The following is a 13,147-nucleotide window of genomic DNA, read 5'->3' on the forward strand; positions in this document are numbered from 1 at the left end:
TGATTCTAACTGACCCAAGACAGGGACATTTCACTAGGATTAAATGTCAGGAATTGTGAAAAACCGAGTTTAAATGTATTTGGCTAAGGTGTATGCAAACTTCCAACTTCAACTGTACTGTATGTCACTCACTGCTGCTTATTGTAGCCACTGTCAAACTATCATATTCAGTTTATTGTTTAAGTAGTCCTATGTGTAGCAGAGGTAGTTCGGTGGGCTAAAGTCACATGATGAGTAACCTTGTCTGAGACCTCAGGACTCATAGCAAATGCATATTTTATACAATCATATAAAGCAATCCCAGAGGACTTAGACTACTTTCAGTATTATTAGTTGATTAGACTAAATAAATGTTGTATCATAATTGTAACATGTTAGACAATTATCTAGGCCTTCTGTTTGTTCTGCACTGTATTGACTGTAATTCCATTCTAGTGTTGAGAAATCACCCTGACACAACAATTAGCTAGTACCATGCTTTGGCCTCTTTCACTGCTTGATGATGAAGTGCATAATATTTATTGAGTGAACTAGACAAAAGCGCTGGTTAACAGTCATTGCAATGATGATTTCTTATAATTCGGTACCTTAGTTGCCCGTTCATTGAATGTTTCCAAACAGTTGCGCATCCCAATGTGAATGGAATTGTAGACTCACTGAGGCCCAAAATATGGACTGTCTATTCAAGTGTAGCTAGCTATTCAGATGCCTCAAATATTGTGATTGTGTGTTCGTTTTGATGACTCCACTTTGCTGAATTATGTTGGCTAAAATGGGTTCGATCTTGAGTCGTGTCTGTGTGCATAATATGCAATAATATGACTATAACCATGCAGGACATTCAGATGGCGAAATTCTTGCTTCCAAAAATGGACCGTAGTCTACCCGGCTGCTCGTAGCTCGTGGCTCTGATGGTGTCATAGAGGGGGAGGGGGAGTCGGTAGGTGGCAGCCGTGTCCCATCTCCCTCCCTCCTTCCCTCTCTCTCGCTCTCTAACACACACACACACATACACACACATTCCTAGGTCTTACACGCACTGGAGCACAAACGCGCTTACACGCACCCATATTACCACCAGACGCATCGCTACTTATGACATCAACTGATAATGCAATTGACCAATCAGTGGGTAGATGATGGCAGGAAACGTGATAATTGTATTTCACCCATCAAAAGTAAGAACGGGTGCGTGGGGAAAATATAGGGGGACGCCACACATGAATGCGCTTTAAAGGAGATATGTTGAGCCAGTCTAGAGGGAGTATTTCTGGCATTAACTGCAGCATCCGCGCCTCTGATAGCAGCATCAATCCACCAGCACTGACTGGCGGAATACTGATGGTCTTGTTCTGAGTTAGGGAGGAAGCCAGTCCGGTGTGGGTGTGAGGCTGTCATCTCGCTGCAATTTAAGAAAAAAATACTTCCCAGCACTGCCCACTGTCTAGTGTCTAGCTCCAATCTTGATCATGAATGTGATTTATATGAGAGTTCACAAATGCATTGCGTATTTGAAGTTGGAGTTTGGTGGATGTAAACGTATTCTTAGCCTGGTGATTTGTGGTCAGTATTGCCCATCATCTTAAACGCGCAATTTCAGTTGCTGAGGAGCGCGCGCCGAGGATCATCAGGGTGGATATTCGTTCCCTCTTGTGAGATATCAGTGAATTGGCTGTACTGGGGAGTCTCTGAGATGTGTATAGAGCCAGAGCGCAAAGAGAGGAGTCGATGATTGCTGTGGATGAAAACTGACAGATGTAGCTTGTTGAACAAACGGCTCTCGAGATGCGATGAGAAGTCGGGACACGAAACATTTGGAACTATAAGAATACTATAGCGTATACTATGACTTTTTGCATTTGATTGAAGAGTCACAGATCAAGGAAGGATGTGTTCGTGGTGAACAAGGCTTTAACGCATCTATGTGGTCTTTATAGGCTACTTCTACGAGGAGACCTGCTGGATTTCACACCTGACGCGCAGTAGTAGTTCCTACATCAAACATACAGTAGCCGATGAAAATCGATAGAAGAATCTATCAGAAGACAAAGATAAACCTGGCGATTTTATCATTATTCGCCTCATCCACCTGACGAATTCATATGCTAGCATCTCCGAGATCCAATCCAACGACAATCAATACGGAGGCAAAGAGAAATAAGAATATTGAAATCCGCACTGGGTTGTGAGTTGAAATCTAATCAGATCCCTGGGGGGTTGCAGAGTAGCAAGGAACTGAAGAGGGAGAAAAAAGTTCTAGCTAAAAGTGTGACGCCGGAATGACAACCATCAGCCACTTCATGTTTGCTCAATATGTGGATGAGCCGTAGATTATGACGAGGTTACAGGATGTTATCAATCTGCGGGTCCACGGCTGCGTGAGACTGTGTCGTTAGTAGTCTGGCTCTGAAGAGGTTGGTTGGTTGTTTTATTGAAAATTAAAACATGAAGGATGGATCTGGGAAGAGTTCAGATTTCTCCTAAATTCCTAACTGATAAACGAAATGTCACCGGACTGTGACACAAATAGCATTTTTGCTTGTTATCACTCTGCATTTAACCATTAGTTTCAACGGTGGCACTTGTGGGTGCCTTCGTATATTTGCGTCTTGAAACATTTGAATGGGGGATGGATAAATTGACTCTATCGTCGTTGTGCAAGTCCTAACACCTAACCGATTGATTCTAATTGATGGATTAAACGCTACATCGTTTACAATGTGGGGACCGGATAAACTGTGTGAAAGTATCACCACGGAGTCTAGGTTTCAGGATGCTTGAGAATTGCGGATGTAGCCTATTTTCGATGCAGTTTTCGAGGGCAAGGAGCTGAAGAGGGAACTGTCGTTGTTTGAATCAGATCTGCTAACATCAGCATCTTTGGTGACAAGTAAGTTATATGTGTTTATTTGTTTAATTGAATTGATTCCTACATGGCACCGACACCTTGCCCACAGTGTGTTACGGTTCTAGCTGAAGCCTATTTGTAACCTTATAGACTATTTCAAATGAGTGTTCTTTTGCTGCTCTATTCCACTTTGCCTTATTATCTTACTACAAGCAACCAATAGCACTTCAACGAGGGCATAGCCTGAAAGCTTCATCTGACGTCATCGGACAAAAAAGCTCATTTTTGTGTGATGTGATGAATGAATGGACCATTCGATTTGGCGTGTGTGTGTGCATATGTGGAGGGCGCGTAGAACTGCGTGTCGATTCTGCCTTTATGACTAACCTTGAAGATAAAGACTGCAATATCTGATCATACGATGCTGATACGATGCTGACAGGCTACTGATCATAATGTGTGAAGCGGCTGGTTGACTCAGTCGTGTTGAGTAGTGGTGATGCAGTATGTTGCAGCATCCCATGCTGTATTCGGACCGTTGCACTTCAGCATCTATACCTGAGGGCTAATAACATCGGTTCTAACATTGGTTCTATAAAGTTTAATATTTTTTTGCCGATTAGAATATTAACGGTAGGAAGCCCACCAAAGCTATTTGCAGAGCACAATGCAGAGCAATGGACTTTAAACTGTTGTATTTCTAAGGCTCACCGCATGCGCCCTGGAGAAAAACTCAACATATGAGCACCGCCATATCGTTGAGAATGATGTTGCAAGAATACTATAGGGCTGCAGCTTATGCACTTTAATTTAGACCTAACCACAAAGGTGTAGTGTCTTTTTTAATGCTGAGGTGCTGCGCTCTAATGTATGCTCGAGTAAAGACTAGTTGGCTCGCCTTTGCCGACCGCGCTGCAGTTCGCTCAGTGCTGGCATTGAGGGAGCTGAAATTACAAGCTTCGTCTGCTCCTTTAGGCCGCTATGCAGTCTGTTGGCAAGAAAGAAAGTAGCATAATGTGTGGCATACACATTGTACAAAACATTAAGTACACCTGCTCTTTCCATGACATAGACTGACCAGGTGAAACCAGGTGAAAGTTATGATCCCTTACTGAAGTCAATTGTTAAATCCACTTCAATCAGAGTAGATAAAGGGGAGGAGACAGGTTAATACCTTAAATACGTTGTGGGGGGTACTAAACTGACATGTTGAATTGTTTGTAGATGGTCATACTATGGATCATTCGCCTATTTGACTTAGAATTTTATGACAAATTTAGCTCTAAAAACAATATATATTTTGTCCTTTACTACTAAAGCCCATAGAAACGCATTTGATAACGCATTCATAAATAGAAAAAGGACGGTTTAATAAGAAACTCGGTTTTGAAGTGTATGTCCTAAATGTGGGTGATTTTTTTTAAACTCTAGAAATATATTTATTTTTTACACATTCAACCTCCCTTTTTTTGGAGCGGGGTAGGAACAAAATTACCTTCATATTTCCATTAGTTTTTAACCGGTATTCTGGTGACACTTGTGGGGGTTGTAGCAAAACGGAGAACACCATTGTGTTCCTGAGAATCGCTCCTTTCCACAGTGGGGTCCCATTAGTGTATAACCCAAACGGTTCCGATGCTACCAAACAGATGTTGGCCCATCAACGGTACCAACTTCAGACGAGTCTCCTGACACTTGGGGGGGCATAGAGCAAAACAGATTGTGTAGGTCAAACCGTTCGGAGGCTGTCTCATGGTCTGACAAAAATCGCTCTTCCACATTTCACTGCAGACGCGGAAGATGACCCCCCTCTAGCTTAAACTGACGGATTTAGATGGGGATTCGTTTATATCTAATACATGTAAATGTTTAATTACTCTGCCATGTTTAAATAATGTCCCCCTCGTCCTTGACTTTTCCAAAATAAGTCTATATAACACTGTTGTTGTTAGAATCGAAATATCACAAACAGAATTGGAGTTATAACCCGTTTTAGAAGGGGATGTAATTGCTTGAATTATTTTCCCCAGCCTGCTCCGCTCCTTCTCCCATAGTTGAATGTGACATTCCCAGTTGATATTCACCCCGATAATTGCCTCAAAACTGAACCTAAACTATACTGAAACTAATTCCACACATATACTGTAACACCAGATTTAAAAAAATGAAGTATAGTATGATGGGGAGAAAAGGGGAGAATGTGTGAGTTGATGAGTGAGGAGAAGCGAACAATGCATAATTATGTATTCATCAATTGTGAATGAAGAACAGGGTGGGCCATTCTATTGTATTCATCTATTCTAATTATAATCCCAAAACGGTGTAGCCAATATCAGTCCACCGAATTTAAGCAGATGTATTTGTCTCCTTTAGGCCTAAATGGAGTAGGCTACACAGTGAGAGCGTGCATCATTTACAATGGCAAGACCAAGACGAATGGATGCACATGCTGCGTAAGCATTGTTACAATATCTGAATGAAAACGACTCAAATGGCGGGGAAGAAATGGATCATGACATCTCTATTATTCTGATTCATGCTGAACGGCTTACCATATCTGGGAAAGGATCCATATCGGACAGCAGGTGAGCGAGTGTCGGATAATGGCTGTGCTAGGTGAAATGAGGAACTCCCGGCTGGCCTGTTGCTGTGTTCTACAACATGCTTGACTTGGCTGCTATCAACACATGTGTTTTTCAAGCAGTGCATGAACAACACCCATGAGCAGAAGAAACTTCATCATGAGTCTGGCACACGGGCTACGTGAGAGACATATGAGGGCCAAGGCAGCAGCAAAGATTCCACGTGAGCTATTACATGAGCCAAATTGCGCACAGCTACCAGGATGGAGAAGCTGCAAGGTGGGCAGATGCAATCCAACAGAAACCGGACACCTGTTTCAGCTGCAGGTGACTTGTTTGTTGGAAGTGTTGAAATCAACTGAAAGTGACAAAGATTTGTGGTGACTGTTAGGACAAGGGATAACAGAATAATGAAATCAATTATTGTGTGAAAATGCACACCATACTGCAAGCACGAGCGAGACCACAAATAATGTGTCCAATAACTGACAATAATGTACCATTTTTGACCGCCGTCATATCGACACTTATATTCATTGTAATGCCATTATTGCTTTTTGTTGATTTTCACTATTCACAAGCATGCTTGACGCCTATACTGATATTTAGGCTACTGATATTTTCTTAATTCAATCAATCAAATGTATTTATAAAGGCATTTTTACATCTGTAGATGTCACAAAGTGCTATACAGAATCACAGATGTAAAAAGGGTTCGGAAAAAGCTGAACCAGGCTCTGAGAGGTGTCCAGTCCTCTTTTGGCTGTGCCGGGTGGAGATTCTAAGAGTACATGGGAATTTAAGGCCAAATTGTTCTTCAAGATGTTCAAAACTTCATAGATGACCAACAGGGTCAAATAATAATTGAAGGCGTGTCTTGCGGTTTGGGTATTTTGTTTTGTTTCAATGCACAATTCATAGTTGTAACAAAGGCACTCCACAAATAGAAATTCTGTTTTTAGTGTTTTTTTGGTTTTACATATAGCCTACAGTAAGATAAACACATGACAAGTGTGTTATGTTCTTTCCAATATTGACATTTGATATTCTAATGTTTCCTAAGACCTTCATAAACAGAACCAAATTAGATTAGCACAAGTTCTAAGCCTGGCCTTCATAACCTGATTTTTAAGAAAATGGCCTTTGAATGTTTTTGGTACCTACTGGAGAGCTCCTCTTTGTCTCCACCCATTCAGCATCCTTCACACCCTCTTAACCTTAAGCCCCACTTATCTCTTTAAGGGTTGATCTGAGCGTTCTGTCCTAACAACAGCAGTCAAGCACCAAAGTGATCTGGCTAACGTTGGCTAGCTTGCTAGCTACTTCTAGACACAAATGAGAAAACAGCTCACTGACCATTTTACTCACCCTAGCAGAGATTGTTAGGCTGTTTTTATGTTATCCAGAGCGTTGGTGACTGCAACAGTGCTGCAGGCAACAATTTACACTTTTTTTGGCCAACGTTTACTGGTACTGAACATATTCAATGGATGTCAATCAACAGTTGTTGCAGTAACATTCTATTGAAATGTTTACTTGCATAGTAGAGTCTCTTGTTAATGCATGTAGCTAGCTAGCTAGGTAAACAATGAACCATAATCCCAACTCATGACATTACTACCCTGCATTCATCTGCAGGTAGCTAACCAACCAGGTTTAATGTTAGCTAGCTAACGTTAGGCTAGAACTATCAAAGCAAATGGCTCTGAGATACAAATCATATTACTACACAGATCATACAAGTAATGTTAGCTAGCAAGCCAGCCAGCCAGCTAGCTAGCTTTAACTTGAAATTAAATATCACACTTTAACTTGAAATTAAAATGACTTTCTGTCAAAATTAGAAACATGTGATATCTGAAAATTTAACTATTTAGACTTACTTACTTGTACACATCATGGATGGATGCTTCTCCCTGTCACGGATGCCATGATTGCCCTTAGTTTGGTTGAAGATGTAATCCGGAAACAGGTCTTTTCTCCATCTCCTTAGCTATCATACTCTAATTCCACTGATTTCAAAACTCGGTCCTCCAGAAACTCATCTTTCGGCATGTCCGACACACTCATTATCTCAGCCAATTAAGGATGTTTGCTTTTTCTGTGGCTAAACCAACTAGGCCCATAATTTAACAATTGTATTTGTATTTACAGATGGCATAACATTTTGTTATTAAGGTACATGCAAGTGTACATGTTCCAGAAGGCATTTCTGCCAAAAAACACATTTTGATTAAAAAGTAGTGGCCCGCAACATATGCCTAGTTTCCTGAAATGAGTCACATATGTGCACAGCACACTCATCAGGGTTATGGATGATGCTCTCCGCTGGTGCCAATAAGTTAAGTTACTGTTCACTCAAGTTGAGATTTTTGATAACCAAAAGATAGATTTTACTCTTTTTAATGTCTTCTCTTTACAGCAGCCATTTGCTTTCCAAACTATGATTTCCCACAATGAAATGGAGGGTAGAGGAGAGAGAAAACACAGGATATTAAGATACTGTATATCCTGTATGACTAAGATTATTTTTTATTAGTTTAAAAATCGAAACTTTGAGAACGGGGAATGGGAACAATATTACATTAATAACATGGCATTCTCTCACCCTCGGCTTGCAGGCATGTTCCTGCTAATGTCAAACATATAGGCGTACTAGCCCACAAAGCAACACAGTGCTGGGCACGGCACAGCGAGAGGAGCTTTCCACCCACCAGTGCTGCATCAAGGTGAGCGCTTTTCTCAGCAATGGCTCGCATCGCTGTCCATGGTCCTTAAATCGTTTATTTATATTCTCAGTTTTATTAGCCACAATCTTGTGTTTGCTAATTTAGTTACATAAAAAGCATGAGCTGGCACACACCCGGATAAAAGTATTTAGTGTAGAGGTGCTGACTAACGATAAATAAACTGTAAGCTATAAAAACAAGAGAGTCACACACTCCATATGTATAAACTCCTAGTAATTTATTGGGTAATACACCAACGTTTCGGCGTCACTGTACCTTCTGACCCTGAAGAAGGCTCAGTGATGCCTTCAGATGCTCACTCACTCACTCACTCACTCACTCACTCACTCACTCACTCACTCACTCACTCACTCACTCACTCACTCACTCACTCACTCACTCACTCACTCACTCACTCACTCACTCACTCACAGACACACACTCTCACACACATACACCAATTGTAAATATGCAGTGCCTACAAAGAAATGTGCACGCTGTTCACAACAGGCTTTTTTGCAGGCTTTTTTTTACAAATAGCCATGAGCTAAATTATCTTAGGCTGCAGTGATACTGATTGTATGCAACCATCTAATCTAGGCATGTGGAAAGGGAGACACAAATTGTACAATATGACATCTTTCTAACCTGGAGTAGGAAATTATTGTCCAAACACAAAGTTGCAAGTGGCACTGACTGACCCAATGATTAATAGTGAATGTGTCCACTCACCTGAGATATGGACGATGCTCACCACTCGTTCCAATAAGATATACTACTATTCGCTCAAGTTGATAATTTTGATAATTGAAAAACAGATTTGTGTTTTCATTTTCTTCTCTTTACAGCAATAGCCCTTTGTTTTCCAAATTATGTTTTCCCGTGATTAAATTTTTTATATTGTGTTATGCTTGGCCCTATTTTAGCTGCTTTCCACTGACATTCACAACTCAACAGTCATCGATTTGTTATTTGCAGCATATGTTGCCCAAGTTGCGGGCCTTCCAACTGCAGGCTATGCACATGAGAATTAAAACAAACAAAAAAAAAGCTAACGATCATATTGGGCCAAATCAACTAGCCTATTTTGAATTATGCATTTTTTTCTGTATAGATAGGAGTAATTAAATAATGTTGGCAATTTTAATTAAATTTACTTTGAATTAAATTGCCTATGCCCTGCCTTTCCCCTTCTTTCTCTCCCTCTTGTGGTGAATATCAAGTGATCTGGAGCAGTGCTCGCAAACATCTTCCACTTGTACTTTCCATTCATTTACAATTCTAATCTTGGCAAAAGGGAATGGGAACAATACGGCATGGATTCAGGTGTGTTACTGAAAATGGAGTTAAAGTGGAGGAGGTTCTGCTCGTGGTCGGTGTACAGGTAGGAGCTGAATTTATACATTCCGCTTCCAGAATGAACAAAGCTGTGGTTGTGTTCATGAAAAGAGCATATTTGGTTGGTAGGCTAATTGCTAATGGAATATTTTTAAGGGGTGTGTTGGTACCAATTTCGCCTCTTTCTACCCCTTCGACAAGGGTGGTAGTTATCAATTTGCCAGCGTTTATTATGGATGATCAAATTATGAAAGAGCTGAGTCATTTTGGTAAGTTTGCTAACGGTTTTCGTGTCGGCAGGTTTTCAGGCAGATGCCGTTCAGCACATTGTTTCGTTCCGGAGGCAAGTGTTTAGGTTTCTGAATAACAATGAGCAACAGCTAAATGTGCATTTTAAAGTGAGGCATGGGGAGGGACCCTACTCAGGGTTTGCCAGCACAGATAGTCTACGGTGTTTTGAGTGTGGGGATTTGGGGCATAAGAACTTTGCATGCCCACATAGACAAGGTGAGGGCACAAGCACCAGTGGGGGAAATCGAGGTCAACGTGCAGGGGGCAATGAGATGCAGACAGCAGAGGCTGGGCCTAGTCATGCAAGTGATGGTGGTGTAGATGAGGCTGGGCCTAGTCAGGCTAGAGATGGTGGTATAGCTGAGGCTGGATCTAGTCATGCTATGGAGGGTGGTGTAGATGAGGCTGGGTCTAGTCAGGTTATGCTAGTGGATGAGAGGAGTATAGTGGGGAAGTGTAAGAGACTAGGGGGGAGGAGGAGGGTGTCAAGTGGAAAAGGAAAATGGTTAGAATTAAGGAGGTGGAAGGGGAGAGGCTGGTTTGACCAAAGGCACCATGGAACCTTTGCCTGGTGCTGGGGGAGGCCCTGAACAGAGAGGAAGGGCAGATTTTTTTCAGACTCCTCTTCAATGGGCCCGTAGCTGACAGCCAGTCAAGCAGAGGCATCAAAATACACATTGAGGGAACTGACAAGGTTCCTGAATGAGACCAAGTGGAAAAAAGTTAATCTTGAGGCTTTTTTCTGATCTGAGAACGTTTGTAAGATCAATACAATATGCTATGAAAAAAATGAGGGGCTTGCTGTCCTTTCACCCAGGAAACGTTTTAGGTTGAGGAAGTGGGTCACAACAGTGCGTAAGGGTTTAGCTTCAGACACTGTTTAGATGTATAGTTTCTTTCTGGCACTGGGGCTTTTTGAGCTTTGCTATTGGTTTCTTTCTTTGCTGGCTTTTCTCCCAATTCTTATGGATACTCTTCGGGTAGGCTCGCTCAATATAAATGCCACCAGAGATGCGGGAAAGAGGAGTGTGTTGGGTGACTATGTAAAACTAAAAAAAGTACAGGTGTTGATTCTGCAAGAGATGTATAGTGATGTGGTGAATGAAGTCGATTAGGGGCTCTGGTGGAAAGGGGCGCCTAATACATGGAGAGAGAGGGGGGGGTTCTATTTGGGTGTCTTAGACAGGAACTCTCACAGGTAGCGCCTGAGGTTGGTGGTTGCCGAGGACTGGAACTGTACAATGGATTTTACCAAAGACAGAAATGGGGAAGAGCCTCATTCAGTGACAGTGGGAGTGTTAAGGGACATAATTAATCAGTTTGACCTAGTGGATGTTTGGAAAACCTTACATCCCAACACAAGACAGTATACATGGGTGAAGGTTTTTGGGGCTAAGGTGAGTGCAGCCCGACTTGATTGTTTTTACATGTCCAGGAATCGGAGCAATAGGCTGTTGGGTTCTAACATTCTCCCGGTGGGTTTTTCGGATCACCACATAACCTTGGCATGGCTGTCTATTTCACCAGGGCCCCGGCAGGCATCCTATTGGAAGTTTAATGTAAAGCACTTACAAGATGCTACTTTTTGCTCAGGTATCCAGACCTTTTGGGAAAGGTGGAGGCAGCGAAGAGAGGAGTATGAGTTTCTGAGTCAATGGTGGGATTTGGGGAAAATCCAAATTCGTCTTTTCTGTCAACAGTATACAGCTCTCTCATCCTCAGAGGCTATGAGAATATTGGGGGAACTAGAGCGTAGTATTAGTGAGATGGAGGTAGAGATGGTGGGGCAATGCAATATTGGCTTCCAGGCTAATTTAGCTGAATTATGTAGGGACCTGGGCAGTTTCTTCCAGGTTAGAGCTAAGGGAGCACATGTAAGAGCTAGGATCGCCATGCTCAAGGAGATGGATGCTCCCAGCTCCTTCTTCTTTGGTTTGGAAAGACAGAGCGGTGAAGCCAAGGGTATGCATTGTCTACGGTTGTCTGACGGTCAGGTGACCTCTGTGTGGGGGAGATGCAGGAGCGAACTGTGGAGTTGTGTAGGGCAGAAATGTGTGATCCTATGTGTGCTCAGGTCTTGTTCGCAGAACTCCCTAAGGTCTCTGGCACAGATGGATGAAATGAACATTCCTCTGTTGTCCCATGAACTGGCAGAGGCCATAACCCAGATGTCCTCCCCGGTCGTGCACTGGGGGTGGATGGACTCCCAGTGGAGTTTTATAAAAAATTAATTGGGAATAATTGGACTGGACTTCTTTTACATGTTGCGTGAATGCGTCGGGGTAGGAGAGTTGCCGATGTACTGCCGTTGGGCGGCTCTGACTCTCCTGCCCCAAAAAATGGACTTGTGTGAACTTAAGAACTGGAGGCCTGTGGCATTGCTCTGTGGACTACAAGATATTTGCCAAGGTCTCTAACAAACTGAAGTCCCATCTGGACTCGATAGTACATAAAGACCAAACATACTGTGTTCCGGGACGCTCAATCACGGACAACTTCTTCTTAATCAGGGACATGTTGGACTTGTCAAGAGGTTCTAATGTGAACTTTGAACTGGTCTCTTTAGATCAAGAGAAGGCTTTTGATAGAGTGGACCATGAGTATCTGTTTAATGTGACGTCTGCGTTTGGGAAGAGTTTTTTGACCTGTGTGAAGCTGTTGTATGCTGGGGCGTCATGTATGGTCAAGGTGGGAGGGGGGCTCAGTAGGCCAGTCTGGGTGAGACGGGGCATTAGAGAAGGATGCCCTCTATCGGGGCAGTTATATACACTAGCCATTGAGCCTTTTTTTGGGCCTGCTACGCAGGAGACTGCAGGGAGTGTGCTGGACAGGCATGGGTGTGGTGACAGGCATAGCAGTGTCAGCATATGCAGATAACATTTCTGTGATGGTCAGAGATGGGCAGGATATGCAGGCACTAGAGACCAATCTGAAGGTGTACGAGGGAGCTTCATCAGCTAAGGTAAACTGGGGCAAGAGCAAAGCTCTGTTATGTGGGGCATGGGGGATAGGGCGCCTCCTCTGCTTCCAGGGGGTTTGCAGTGGGGTTGTGAAGGGCTTAAATTTTGGGGGTGTACCTCGGCTCGGAGAGGTGGGTCAGGAAGAACTGGGAGGGGCTGTCCCAGGCAGTGGTGTCAAGATTGGCCAGGTGGAGGTGGCTCTTGTCCCAAGTGTCATATAGAGGGAGGGTGCTGATAATCAACAATCTGGTGGCATCTTCCCTGTGGCATAAACTGGCTGTCCTCAACCCACCCGCCGGTCTGCTCGCAAACCTGCAACGCAAGCTGGTGGACCTTTTCAGGTGGACCTTTTCTGGTGGACCTTTTCAGTGTTGTACATGACCGTCCACGAAGGAGGAC

The 13,147-nt window shown here is 42.9% G+C and overlaps 1 protein-coding gene across 1 annotated transcript in view; it reads left to right on the forward strand.

Annotated features, from left to right (window-relative positions):
- The first annotated feature begins 1,352 nt into the window (after positions 1–1,352).
- The window catches only part of LOC112252516 (leucine-rich repeat-containing protein 4C-like), a 144,919-nt gene continuing 133,124 nt past the window's right edge, over positions 1,353–13,147 (forward strand). Inside the window, exon 1 of the mRNA XM_024423800.2 lies at positions 1,353–2,890. The gene's annotated coding sequence lies outside the window, so the exon portion shown is untranslated. The remainder of the gene's footprint in view (positions 2,891–13,147) is intronic.

This window comes from Oncorhynchus tshawytscha, linkage group LG06 (assembly GCF_018296145.1).
Source record: "Oncorhynchus tshawytscha isolate Ot180627B linkage group LG06, Otsh_v2.0, whole genome shotgun sequence".
Taxonomy (NCBI): Eukaryota; Metazoa; Chordata; class Actinopteri; order Salmoniformes; family Salmonidae; genus Oncorhynchus; species Oncorhynchus tshawytscha.